Source organism: Rutilus rutilus (assembly GCF_951802725.1).
Source record: "Rutilus rutilus genome assembly, chromosome: 12".
Classification (NCBI taxonomy): Eukaryota; Metazoa; Chordata; class Actinopteri; order Cypriniformes; family Leuciscidae; genus Rutilus; species Rutilus rutilus.
In genome coordinates, this window is record NC_140217.1 from 38,343,506 (window position 1) to 38,356,356 (window position 12,851).

Genomic DNA, 12,851 nt, shown 5'->3' on the forward strand with positions numbered 1-12,851 from the left:
TATCACACATTAAAATTTCTTTCAATTTTAGTATGCTTTATTAGGATGACAAAAACTGTACTTTTTATTGCCAGCATGTTTGCAGAATAGCTGTGAGAAATTGTGCAATGTAAAATAAACTGAATAAAAATAAGTAATATTAAAAGATAAAGTGAAATATCAGCAGTGCAAAATAAAATGGAATAACAAACCAGTGCAGAGTACCTAAACTAAGAAAGTAATTCATCTTTATAATTAATACTTTATATTAGTTTTTATGTGTGCAGTTTTAAAGAGATCGTTCACCCAAAAATGAAAATTCTGTCATCATTTGCTCACCCTTTTCTTCTGCCGAACACAAAAGGTAATTTGAAGAATGACGGTAACCAAACAGTCGACTTCCATAGTATGAAAAAAATGTCACTGGGGACCAGAAACTGGTTACCAACATTCTTCAAAATATCTTCTTTTGTGTTCAGCAGAAGAAAGAAACTCAAAAGAGTGAGTAAATGATGACAAAACTTTCATTTTTAGGTGAACTATCCCTTTAAATAAAGTTTTCCATTCGATCCAGACTGGTCAAAGACACTCCAGTAACTCTTTCTCTTGGTGTTCAGAACGATCTGTCTTTACTCTCGCTCATTGCGTCTCTCAAGGAAGGCAATAGACTGTATAGTTATCATCCAAATAGGATGTGATCCTTCCCACAAACTATACAACCTACTACCTCAGCTTGTAGATACACACAGATCTGCAGTTTCACCTCCAGTGCGTTTCACACAGTTTCTTCAGTCGACAGCTGGTTAATCTGCCTCCGTAAGAAAGACAGTAGATTGTATAGTTATCTCAAAGGGAGGTTTTATACTCCACAACTATTCAATCTACTACCTCAGCTTCAGGGACAGCAAACAAACATGCCGTGGCTTTAGTTTCTTCACCGGTTCTGCACGGGGACGAAAGAAAGAGGGGGAAAGACATTATTTATTTATTTAATATGAGTCATACAAAATAATGAGTCAGACATTATGCCTTTCATAATGTTTATGCAATATTCATATTGTTCTTTTTAGAATAATACGTTTGATTCGGAAGACACTAAAAGTATCACCCATAATTTTTTTTTTGTAACAAAAACTACATTATTATTGCCAAAGTGTTTGCAGTATAAAAACTGTACAATATAAAATAAACATAAGATGTATAACATAGTAATAACATAGTAATTACTATAGTAATAACATAGTAATTTTAATTTGTTGACAAATAAAATTAAATATCAGTAGTGCAATACAAAATGAATGTTTTTTGTACATGTATTTATAATGCCTTTTTACTTTACAAAAATGTAATTATTTATTAAAATATCAATAGTTAAAATCATACATTGTAAAGTAGAACACTGGACTCCACCTTTGCATTTCCATTTATCGAAAATGCCACATTTGTTGTAGTTTACAAAGTTCTTCGTATGCAAGGGTTTGTCTCTTTCTGCTTTGCCTTTGACGGATTAGCAAAATAATCCACAATATTAATGACAATATATGCATATTATATACAGGCAGAACTCCTGGCATGAAGCAGAGGTGAGTCGCACGACGAAATACCGCCCATTTTCTTTGCAACCTTCACACGCCTGTGGTGTGGCATGCCGTTTAATTGCCTGAAGTAAATCTCTGAATTTGAACGCAGCTTTCCCAGCTGTCTGCCTTTAAAAAGTGCTACAAGTTGTCTGCTAGCAAAGCATGAAAGAGAGGGAAAAGGTCCAAACAAAATGGCCGCCTTCCTGCCATCTTAAACGAGTGTTCAGTTAGAAGTCAAGAACGTGTGAAGACGAAACTGCTCATGCTTATTGCAAGAAAGGTGAATGAAATCACTCATATTCTTCATATTGAGTCGGAGGAACTGTAAATATACTGTTGTGGTCTGTTTGATTACCATATTCATGAGTCATGGTACTTAAATGATAATGTAAGGTAAAAAAAAAAGGAAGGATCTTTCTGAAGGATCATGCGACACTGAAGTTCAGCTTTGATCACATGAATAAATCACAGTTTAAAATATATTCAAACAGAAAACAGTTATCACAATATGTAATATTTTGACAGTATTTTTGATCAAATAAATGCAGCCTTGGTGAACATAAGAGAAAAATATAAATAATCGTAATCCAAATTTTTGACCGGTAGTGTATATATCATATTTAAGTTGCGAAAATATGTATGAAAATGTATGACTATATAATTTGTTATAATTATATAATAGCCCATAAATATATACAATAAAAATGTTGCATTGTTGTAATGCCATTTAATCTACACAGATGATGGTGTGGTGGACGGGGGTCACCAGGGCAGGCCAAAAGAATGGACTGTCATGGCAAATCGTGGGGCGGCGGCACCGTCTCTGCATAAATTAGCATGTGAACCGGAGGAACTGAAAGACACTGGAGCAGGACATTAACATTCCGAATTCCTCTTTGGCCTAATTAATGGCAGTGATTGAAATGTTTTGGCCTGGCAGTTGGCCGAGACAGCGGGCCAGTGTGAAAAAGACCAGGCGGAGAGGAGGCTGAAGTCTCATAATTGAGATGTTGGATCAGACAAAGAGCTGAGAAATCAAAAATGATTTTTAGTATATGCTCAAGCATTTAAAATGTTTTTTTTTTTTTTTTGGCTGCAAATTTGTTAAGTGCTAATAATATGCTGATTGCAATGGACCCTTTTCACATATCCAGGGTTCTCAGAAACAGAAGTCATCATCATAGTTGGGTGAACTTCTATAGTGCTGAACAAACCACAACAAATATAACTTGCTCCAATAGCAAAGCAAAAAATCCACAATAGGGTTTCTATAATACAGAGCCCCGCACATGACATGCGGACAAAAAAAAAAAATATATATATATATATATATCGCGATCACAAAATAAAAACCCATTCCCTCGTTTTGGTAAATTGTAGCCACGTTGGACTAATTCAATCATTCGTTTTAGTAAATCGTAGCCATGTTGGACTAATTCGATCCATCATTTTAGTAAATCATAGCCATGTTGGACTAGTTCAGTCCCTCGATTTAGTAAATCGTAGTTACGTTGGACTAATTCGATCCTTTGTTTTTACAAATCATAGCCATGTTGGATTAATTTGATCCACCATTTTAGTAAATCGTAGCCATGTTGGACTAATTCAGTCCCTCGATTTAGTAAATCGTAGCCATGTTGGATTAATTCGTTCCATCATTTTAGTAAATCGTAGCCATGTTGGATTAATTTGATCCACCATTTTAGTAAATCGTAGCCATGTTGGACTAATTCGATCCACCATTTTAGTAAATCGTAGCCATGTTGGACTAATTCGATCCATCATTTTAGTAAATCGTAGCCATGTTGGACTAATTCGATCCATCATTTTAGTAAATCGTAGCCATGTTGGACTAATTCGATCCACCATTTTAGTAAATCGTAGCCATGTTGGACTAATTCGATCCATCGTTTTAGTAAATCGTAGCCATGTTGGATTAATTTGTTCCATCATTTTAGTAAATCGTAGCCATGTTGGACTAATTCGTTCCATCATTTTAGTAAATCGTAGCCATGTTGGACTAGTTCAGTCCCTTGATTTAGTAAATCGTAGTTACGTTGGACTAATTCGATCCTTTGTTTTTACAAATCATAGCCATGTTGGACTAATTCAATCATTCGTTTTAGTAAATCGTAGCCATGTTGGACTAATTCGATCCATCATTTTAGTAAATCGTAGCCATGTTGGACTAGTTCAGTCCCTTGATTTAGTAAATCGTAGTTACGTTGGACTAATTCGATCCTTTGTTTTTACAAATCATAGCCATGTTGGACTAATTTGATCCACCATTTTAGTAAATCGTAGCCATGTTGGACTAATTCGATCCATCGTTTTAGTAAATCGTAGCCATGTTGGATTAATTCGTTCCATCATTTTAGTAAATCGTAGCCATGTTGGACTAATTCAATCATTCGTTTTAGTAAATCGTAGCCATGTTGGATTAATTCGTTCCATCATTTTAGTAAATCGTAGCCATGTTGGACTAATTCAATCATTCGTTTTAGTAAATCGTAGCCATGTTGGACTAATTCGATCCATCATTTTAGTAAATCGTAGCCATGTTGGACTAATTTGATCCACCATTTTAGTAAATCGTAGTTACGTTGGACTAATTCGATCCTTTGTTTTTACAAATCATAGCCATGTTGGATTAATTTGATCCACCATTTTAGTAAATCGTAGCCATGTTGGACTAATTCGATCCATCATTTTAGTAAATCGTAGCCATGTTGGACTAATTCGATCCATCATTTTAGTAAATCGTAGCCATGTTGGACTAATTCGATCCATCGTTTTAGTAAATCGTAGCCATGTTGGATTAATTTGTTCCATCATTTTAGTAAATCGTAGCCATGTTGGACTAATTCGTTCCATCATTTTAGTAAATCGTAGCCATGTTGGACTAGTTCAGTCCCTTGATTTAGTAAATCGTAGTTACGTTGGACTAATTCGATCCTTTGTTTTTACAAATCATAGCCATGTTGGACTAATTCAATCATTCGTTTTAGTAAATCGTAGCCATGTTGGACTAATTCGATCCATCATTTTAGTAAATCGTAGCCATGTTGGACTAGTTCAGTCCCTTGATTTAGTAAATCGTAGTTACGTTGGACTAATTCGATCCTTTGTTTTTACAAATCATAGCCATGTTGGACTAATTTGATCCACCATTTTAGTAAATCGTAGCCATGTTGGACTAATTCGATCCATCGTTTTAGTAAATCGTAGCCATGTTGGATTAATTCGTTCCATCATTTTAGTAAATCGTAGCCATGTTGGACTAATTCAATCATTCGTTTTAGTAAATCGTAGCCATGTTGGATTAATTCGTTCCATCATTTTAGTAAATCGTAGCCATGTTGGACTAATTCAATCATTCGTTTTAGTAAATCGTAGCCATGTTGGACTAATTCGATCCATCATTTTAGTAAATCGTAGCCATGTTGGACTAATTCGATCCATCATTTTAGTAAATCATAGCCATGTTGGACTAGTTCAGTCCCTCGATTTAGTAAATCGTAGTTACATTGGACTAATTCGATCCTTTGTTTTTACAAATCATAGCCATGTTGGACTAATTTGATCCACCATTTTAGTAAATCGTAGCCATGTTGGACTAATTCGATCCATCATTTTAGTAAATCGTAGCCATGTTGGACTAATTTGATCCACCATTTTAGTAAATCATAGCCATGTTGGACTAATTTGATCCACCATTTTAGTAAATCGTAGCCATGTTGGACTAATTTGATCCACCATTTTAGTAAATCGTAGCCATGTTGGACTAGTTCAGTCCCTCGATTTAGTAAATCGTAGTTACGTTGGACTAATTCGATCCTTTGTTTTTACAAATCATAGCCATGTTGGACTAATTTGATCCATCATTTTAGTAAATCATAGCCATGTTGGACTAGTTCAGTCCCTCGATTTAGTAAATCGTAGTTACGTTGGACTAATTCGATCCTTTGTTTTTACAAATCATAGCCATGTTGGACTAATTTGATCCACCATTTTAGTAAATCGTAGCCATGTTGGATTAATTCGTTCCATCATTTTAGTAAATCGTAGCCATGTTGGACTAATTCGATCCCTTGTTTTAGTAAATCGTAGATACGTTGGACTAGTTCAATCCCTCAATTTAGTAAATCGTAGTTACGTTGGACTAATTCGGTCCCTCGTTTTAGTCAATCGTAGCCATGTTGGATTAATTTGTTCCATCATTTTAGTAAATCGTAGCCATGTTGGACTAATTCTTTCCCTCGTTTTAGTAAATCGTAGGCATATTTTTTTTAAATAAAAATTACAAAAAAAATTCAATGTACGATAACTGTGGAAGCGCATTATCACAGTCTGTGAGGAAGGTCCATAGAGTCTGATGTTGGCATGTTGCTTAGCACAAACATGCTTATCAAACATAAATATTGGGGCAAATAGTCAATTTTTATTTAGATGGAACTATTTTTACTTCTCAGTTTTAAATAAAATGTATGTTTATAATAATTTATTTATTCCAGCTCTAGCTCACCACAGTGCATTCTGGGATTGCCTTATCCACAAAGGACACTTTATACTCTGGCAAAATTAAGGTATTTTATCAAGCGGCATGCTGAACAGTTGTGTGTGCTCTTGATGCATAATAATGTTGTCTAGGTAGGCAGCTCACTATGTTTCAAGTGTTTCTCTGGGGCTGTTTCTATCTGGTACTATGACCTCATTTGACATTTTTCTTGGATCTTAAAAGGACTGTTTGTTATTCCATCACAGTATATGGTCCACGTCTCACTGAAGTCCATGGATCATTACACAAAGTAATGGCTATGTCAACATGAGGCTAAATCTTCATGTCTTGTGAGAGATAATATATGGAAAGCAAAGGAAAGGAGCTCTACAGTATTATATAAACTCTCTCCTTCAGCAGAGAGCAGATTCAGGTATATATCTACTATACATATATATAAAGAACTCCATCATATCTGTGATTAAAAGACCATTTGGTATAATGTATTTGGCAATGGCATGTTTGTGATAATATAGTGATTTCAAGAAAACTAGCTGCATGCTTATCAGCGGAAGTGTTTCAGTTTCCCTATAACCTCGATCTTGTGGTTTAACACAAAGGTACTCATTTTTTATTCCACCTCAGCTGTCGACATTTCAAGTGTTCAAACCTACTCAACTTTTATTTGAACCTTCATTTCGTTGTAGAACGAGAATAGGTCATACTTTTGTGCACAACATGCTACTTATTTTCTTCTGATATTTTATAAAAGCTTAATTCAAGAAAACATTTGACTGATATGATGTCTAAATCATAATTTTCGCTTTAGTTTATACCTTTTAATTATTATGCATCACAAACAATAAGTCCAATAAACAATATAACAAGATGAAATTTCAAATTAAGTTCTTTTAGTCTTTTTTTTATCCTAATCTGGTGCCATTTTTAATAAGAAAAGCCATTATTGCTGCAGTACTAAAGCACTGTAAGTTGGGGGAACTGTTAACATTTTTCAGCACACTTGATTGATATGTGTCAGTGTAATTAAATGTATTGTTATCATTAAGAAAGAGAGTAAATATAGTCCTACCTGCTCATTTAAAGTGAGATGACACTTCACTTCCCACATCTGAATTAGTAAAACTGTCATCTGCACCAGTGTCTACCAATGCAGGGTGTTTAAGCCCACGGTTGTGCAGTGGTACAAATCCAGAGGCCCTTTAACACACAAAAATAGCAATTCTAAACAGGAAGTGCCTGTTGACCTTGTTTGTGCATGCACTCACGCTAAGTTCAGCGCTTATCAATGCGATAGCTGTTTTGCAAACAGACACAGCTTACAACATTTGGCACTATGGTTGCAAAAATAGAGCGTTTCCAGCGCAGATAAAACGGGAAATTTCCCTTCGAATTTGGTATCACAATTGTTCACACTTGTTAAGTAGGCCTCACGGTATAATACAAGCACATAAAGTGTAATTTCTGCACAACTATCACCACCTAATAGAATTGCACAAATAATAATTGCTTTCAAATAGGTTTCCCAAACACTCTATGCATGTTTCATTCGGCCAGACGAACAGATAGTCCTGCCCTCAAACTCACGCCATTGGTCGAGGAGGTCAGGATTCTCAAACAAGCCGTTTCGAAAGAGTCTAAGTGTTATTTTTCAGGGGATATCAACCTCTGAAGAACTTACTCGTTGTTACATTAAGCTAGGATAGCAGAGCGTATTTTAACATTGAAAAGTACAGCTTTAAATGACCATGCAGCATGTGCATGAAAACGCCATGTGCTTTGAAAGAAACTACTCTAACACATAACTTGATCTGTTAACGTTTTTGTTGATGCACGTGAGACAAATGTGATCTGAACTGCTACAAAATAAGACCTCGAATCACAATAGCAACAAATACCTGCTCTGGTTAATGTCAGGCAGCTCGACTGATATCCTCTTTTTCCCCATAACGTGATGCTGTTTATTGCTTCTGAATTGCAGGTGATTACTGAAATATTTTTCCAGATAAAGGTACTGTGACTTTGTTTCTGGTTACCACACCGACACAGTAGAGAAAGAGTGAAGAGAGAGAGGGAGGGAGCACAAAAATAGCAGGAAGTAGAGAGGGCAGGCCAGAGAAGAAAAAAAATCATCAAGTAACGTGACAAGTTCATCTGAGGATAGTGAGGGAGGGGTGGAGGAAGTGTTTTCATTTTTTTTATCTATCTCTCCACCCACCACCTTATTGCTTTTTTTTTTTTCTTACTTGGTTTTCTCTTTGTATAGTGTTCAGTGCAGCTTTCATTTACATCTTCTCTAAAAGAATTGCAATTCTTTGTTGACGGTGTTAATGAACTAAAAGTAGTTGGACTAACAAAACATGAGCCGCTTTGGAATGGAAACGCAATGTATAATCAAAAACTGCATGAATAATCTTCAAATGTTCATTCGTAGACGAAACAAAGAAACTTGAAGTGTGTGTGTGTGTGTCAAATTTAAAATCTGGATTTTATTTTAATCTAAACATAGATTAAACAGGTTTTTCTTTTTTTTTTTTGCAATATTAATTTGTATTATATTTACATACTTAATTTGAAAGTCTCGTTCTTTTGCTCTTGATCATATTTAGCATATTCTTCTCTGTGGTCTCAGTTTCAGTCCTATCCAAGGCTCAGTTCCTCTCAACATGGCAGACGAGGTACAGATTTGTATGTGGTGTACCACTTAACAGCCAGAAGTAACAAAGAATGATTATGATATGAAGCATTTTGGATCAGTTCTAGTAATATTGTAAGATGAATTTTTCTTCTCCCGATGTAGTTTGGCAAAGCACTGCTCTTTGTTTTGAAGGCCTCAGACGTGTAACTTAGCACAATAGAGAGTAGTTTATCTTTATAATGGTCTTTATAATAACACAATATTTCTGTACATAACGCATGTTTGTATAGCCTCTGAAAACTGTTTATTGAAAGCTATTATGCGAACAAGTTGTATATAAAAAGAAACAGTGGTCACGCACGGACACAAGACAAACAAGGCATAAAAACATGCAAAATCACTAGCCGCCCGTTATATTTGCGGTTTATTTAACAATACTTCGGGGTTTTTTTAAATAAAAAATGTGTTTAATGTCTCATCCAACAGAATCGAAAGACACTTTTATAATGGCGGCAGCAGATAAAAGACATGTGCTGGAGGAAGACGAGGATGAGGAGAAGCGAAAGTCAGAGAAAATTACGTTATTGCAACACGAGAAAGTAAAAAATGCAAGATGGACATTCAAACAAAAATAAAATGCTGGAAGTACCTGAGTAAAGAGATTTGTTTTTTGTCGCAGGACGACGCGGGAGACTCCCGACGGGGTAAAGTACAACTCTACGACGATCGAAAAATACAATAAAAACCAGCAGGGAGGAAGAAAGAAGAGGAGAGACCGTTTCCATGTCACTCGCAAGACAAGGGGAAAAGCAGAGAGAGGTGTGCGAGCGAACAGTCCTTCTCACACGAGCCCTTGCCAACGCTGAGCAGATTCAGCTATGCCCTCCTATTCGCCTGCCCACTTCAGCCCCGCTGCCAAAAGAGCGAGAGAAAGAAGGAGAGAGAGGTCACAACAGCATGAGAAAGGAAAAGAAAACAAGGCGGCTACTTTTGCTGCCACCTTTCACCATTCATCTGTTGTTGTTGGGTTAGCAGTCAGTCCTCCGTGTTTAAGACCTCTATAGGAGTTGGCATGAAATGCAAAACACCGTCACCTGGCTCGGGCCCGAAAGCGGGGAGTGGAACTTGGTCCAAAACCAAGCGAAATAAGCAAACATATCCCTCAGGAGCGTGTCGTTGCACAAATGTCGATATTAGGTACATGTACTTACTCAGTCCCAGACAGCGTCAAAGATCTGACACACGTCCTGAAATAGAGTTAAGTCTCCCCAAAGAAGTCTTTTGTCAGCATTTGGCATCCGTCCGAGGTATTACAAGCCTTTCGATTCCTCTTTTTCAGAAGTCATCGCAGCATCTTTAGCTGTCCTGCCATTGCCTGCATTTTTCATGCGGTATACTTTGAGATTTAATCAAAGGCGTTTGTGCACATCAACTTTTGTTAGTGCCTTTGCATTGTGCATGTTCAAACTGAATCAAAGGTTCAAGTAAGGAAAGTTCACGATCGTCAGCTTTTCCAGAAAAAAAAGAAAAAAAAAGATGAATAATTCTGAAGAGTTTGAGTCCTCAAAGAGTTCTTGCTGTGCTGAAGCGAGAGGACGGAGTGAGAAAGTTCAACCCGAGGCGCCAGGACAAAGAGAGCAAGACAGTGACTTGTCACAGCACTTGTGCTGAAAGTTTGTGGTAACGCTGCTCTGCTCAGCTGTAGAGAAAGCGCGTCCCAGCCAGAACGCTCTGAAATAATCCAGTGTCACCCTGCCAAAAAGTGTGCCACCCCTTTCCTGACGGGGCAGAGATGGTGACAGAGAGGGAGAGAAAGAGTTGCAATCGTCCTGTCTTCTTTCAGGCATTGTCATGGGCAGCACAGTGTGTGACGTCAGCGCCCTCCTTACGTCCTTTTGTTATTTGTCCATTTATTTCTCACCATACTGTCCTCATGTTGCATTTTCTCCCACTTTTGCTCTCTCGGGTAAAAGAAAGAAGCATTTCTTGACGCCTGACTAGGGTAGAGAGAGAGAGAGAGAGAGAGAGAGAAAGAAACACGGATATAAATAAAGCACAGGAGCACAAGTGAATAGAGAAAGAGAAGCTGTCCTTACAAATCTCTCAGTCTGTCTTCCTGCCTTCCGACCCGAGCGCTTGTAAAACTTTCAGCTGTGGCGTCCAGGGCCGGCCTCCATTGGCAGCGGTTCAAGAAGAGGGCTGGCTGCATCTAAAGGAAGACGAGCTTGTGGCGAGAGAGAGAGAGAGAGAGAGAGAGAGAGAGAGAGGGAGAGAGAGAAAGGGGGTCGGGCTGGTACCCACGAGGAGGGTGCCGGTGCGGACAGTAGGTCAGGGTAAGGGGGGCGGCAGAGGTAATGTATGTGCCAACAGGAACAGCTCTGGGAGTTCAGACAGGGAGCATGAACCAGAGTAGAAAGAGGACGATCTACATCCCAAAGTTCTCAGTAACCAATGATGCTCTGAACTCCACACATTAAAATAAAGCTTCCAAAAGGGTGTTTTCGCATTGAAGAAAAATGTTGGGTTCCAGAAAGAACCTTTCAGTGAAGAGTTCTTAAAAGAACCCCTTTTTGTCTTATAGTGTGAAGAACATTTGAATAATCGAAAGAATTTTTTTTTGGAATGAAAAAGGTTCCATGGATGTTAAAAGATCTTCATGGAACCATCAATGCAAAAAAAAAAAAAAAAAAAAAACTTTATTTCTTAAGAGTGCAAGACACTTCTGTGCAGCTTCTGCAAAGCAACATTACGCATCTTGATGAAACACGATCTGTGTGTTGCAGGGTTCTGCACTATTTAGGTTTGATTTGGTAATCCAGTTAAATTTCTGTATTTGAAATAAGGATGAAAAAGGGTCACACAATTGCAATTGCAATGGAATATTAAAGAATCAAAATTAATTGAAATTTACAGAAATCTAGGCTATATAACAGCAAAATTTGATGAAAAATACAGTAAAACCAGTAATATTTGTGAAATCTGAATTTTTAGCATCAGAAATCATTCTAATGTGCTGATTTGCTGCTCAAAAAACATTTCTGATTATCATCAATGTTGAAAACAGTTGAGCTGCTTCATATCTGTGTGGAAACAATGATACTTTTCCAGGATTCTTTGATGAACAGAAAGTTCAAAAGAACAGCATTGATTTTTAAATAGAAATCTTTTGTAACATTATAAATGTCTAACTGTCATATTGGATCAATTTAATGCCTCGTTGCTGAATAAAAGTGTGTTTTTTTTAATCACACTGACCCCAGACTTTTGAACAGTAATGCAGACCAAAAAATCCCAAACTCAGTGCCCAGGAAGCAAAGATGCCAAAGCATGTATCAACTGTCAATTGCCATTGAACTCAATGGGGGCGCTGACAGATGCTTCCCTCAGATATATTAGAACCCCTTGATCAGGAAAGCAGTCTTTGAAACAGTGTTTAAACTCTTCAGAAACTCAACCTAATAATGCCTATGAGTTGCATATTAAACAGCAAGTATTTTAAAGGGGTGGTTGATTATGATTTCACTTTTCTAACTTTAGTTAGTGTGTAATGTTGCTGTTTGAGCATAAACAACATCTGAAAAGTTACAACGCTTCAAAGTTTAAAGCAAAGAGAGATATTTGCTTTTAAAGAAATCGCTTTTTAAGGACTACAACAAACGGCTGGTAGAGACTACACGACATTCCTCCAGGGTTAGTCACATCCCCAACCCAAGAATTTACATAAACCCCGCCCCCTGAACACGATTAATTATCAAGACAGAGTATGCTAATCAATGACTAGAAGATAACTACACATAAGCCACATAAATTAATCAACTAACCATTCAGAAACGTCCTGTTGCTTCTACATGTTGTCACTTCTTCTTGAGTCTCGTCTCCATTGTCTGAATCCGGTTTGAACATAAAAAGTTGTTGAAATTTTCAGTGCATGTGTGTGTGAGTGCAAGCTGTTGAAGCTCCGCCCTCTGTGCCGGGAGCAGCAGCTCATTTGCATTTAAAGGAACAGACACAAAACGGTGCGTTTTTGCTCACCCTCAAAAATTGACAACTTTAACATGCTATATAAAAATATCTGTGGGGTATTTTAAGCTAAAACTTCACATACACACTCTGGAGACATTAAAGACTTATTTTACAT

The 12,851-nt window shown here is 37.1% G+C and overlaps 1 long non-coding RNA gene across 2 annotated transcripts; it reads right to left on the reverse strand.

Moving 5' to 3' along the window:
* Positions 1-15: 15 nt before the first annotated feature.
* Positions 16-11,555, reverse strand: LOC311301642. 2 transcript variants are annotated; one of them, XR_014629485.1, is made up of 4 exons: positions 7,974-11,555; positions 7,148-7,275; positions 868-922; positions 16-787 (listed from the first exon to the last, which is right to left on the reverse strand). It is a non-coding gene; the product is annotated as an uncharacterized lncRNA (long non-coding RNA). The 2 variants fall into 2 exon arrangements; XR_014629486.1 differs by having other exon boundaries at positions 16-922.
* Positions 11,556-12,851: the final 1,296 nt, after the last annotated feature.